Genomic DNA, 2,054 nt, shown 5'->3' on the forward strand with positions numbered 1-2,054 from the left:
AACAATTTAATTATTAGTTTTTAGAACAAGTTATTTTATATATATAATATTAGAGTTTATATGATTAAAGTTTAAACTTGAATCCTTTAATTATTATTTCTGTAAATAATGCTCCTTAAACTTGAAAATATGTCTGTAATTTGATTATTTTACGTAGCTGGACTTTTTACCCAAAAACATTGTGGTGGCCACCGGTTGAATAAATTAAATGAAGTGTATTGAAACCCAACCAACCACTTTAAAAGCTGTCCTTCTCTAATTTGTGTAAATGTGTGTTCACGTTAGCGTCGTCGTCATTATCTTATCAACTAACATCATAATAATTGTAGCCTTTCATTCTCATTATACATAAACTAATACCCTTCCATTACAATATATATATAATATTTGCAATCTTATCTGTGATTGTGGATTGAAGTTGAACTATATGGAAGATAGTGATGATTGATTTATGATGGATGATGTGCCATAAAAGGAAGACTCATCCATGATATAATTCATGGTGACTTTCTTAAGGTATAGTAGTATTGTTGATTATATTATAAATTATTTTTTAAAAAAAATTAAACTAATAAATAACAATATAAGAATAATTATTATTGAATCAATAACCACCTTCAAGAGTCGACGAAGAAGTTTAAATTTCAAAAATTATATCTATAATATACCATACGATTTTACTATGGTAGCGTTTGGTGAAGAGACAGAAACTGAAAAACTAAGATTGAGAGACAGAAATTAAGAGACAGAGACAGAAATAAATTTTAGTATTCTGTTTGGTACAAAGTAGGAGACAGAAATTAAAATAAGAATGAAACTCTAATTTAATTTGTACAAAAGCTAAAATTAAAATTAATTAATTCAAATGAGGATATTTTAGGTATAAAATGTTATTAAAGTTTCAGTCTCTGTCTCTGAAAATTTCAGTCCCCTATGTCCTCACTTTTTGGAAGTACTGAAATATTGAAATTTTAGGAATAAAGACAGAAATTTAATACTAGTCTCTGAACGAACAAACATGATACTGAGTTTCAATCTCTCAATCTCTGTCCCAATACCTCAAAAAAACGCTACCTATACGACGAGTTAATTAACTAGACAAATAATTAAATAATGTCATATAGGAATGTTCCCTTATAGTCTTAGATATGGAGAGATCGACATACTATTGATATGAGTAGTTTTATAATTTTTTCAACATGAAAAATGATTTACTATAGTTATAAGTACGTACGCTGTCATTTCGGTTTTATCATGAGAACCGAATCAAATTTGTTCATTTCAATTGGATTAATCAAACTAAAAAATTCAATTGCCAAATTTAGTAAGCTGATGAGTGACAAAAATATCAGTGAATTATTGAATTGATTTATTTTTTTTATTGAAAAGCCCATTAAAATTTATAAAATTTTTGAATATATATTATATCTAATTAATTATGACTAATTAAATACGTTATTCAAAATATATGTCGTTGTTTAAGACAATTAATAAAATAAAAGCCATTGGCTATTAGCGACTAATTGCGTGTTGTCAACGCTGTTTTATTATTGAGTGAATGTAATTATTAAGGTTGGTCACAACTTTGATATTCTATCCTTAAATTTTGAGCACACAGGGTTTCACAATTGAGTTTTATTACTTAAAACTTTCTTCTTATAATCAGGATTGTTGTATACATAATATATTGAGATCTCGGCCAGTATTTAATAATGTAGGCCACCTTTTGGTTTAATTTCGTGTGCCATAATTTTTTTGGTTTTCGATGCTACTATGCCAATCTTAGGATATCATAGTTTAAGAGGTTAGTAACGGCGAAAAACAGTCATATATATATGAGGCACGTGCAGCAATTACTCGATCGAATTCTTATAGATCTGAAAAAAATTATGAAAAGTAAAAGTTACTATTTTTATATATACTAATACATTATGTATGTTTTGTATTCATATGTGTTAGTTTATTTAAAAATATATACTATATACTAGTCAAACTGTATATTACTATATATTATATTAATAAAATGTTTCTTTTCAGTTCACAATATTTTTATT

The sequence above is a fragment of the Arachis ipaensis genome, chromosome B03, assembly GCF_000816755.2.
Source record: "Arachis ipaensis cultivar K30076 chromosome B03, Araip1.1, whole genome shotgun sequence".
Lineage (NCBI taxonomy): Eukaryota > Viridiplantae > Streptophyta > Magnoliopsida > Fabales > Fabaceae > Arachis > Arachis ipaensis.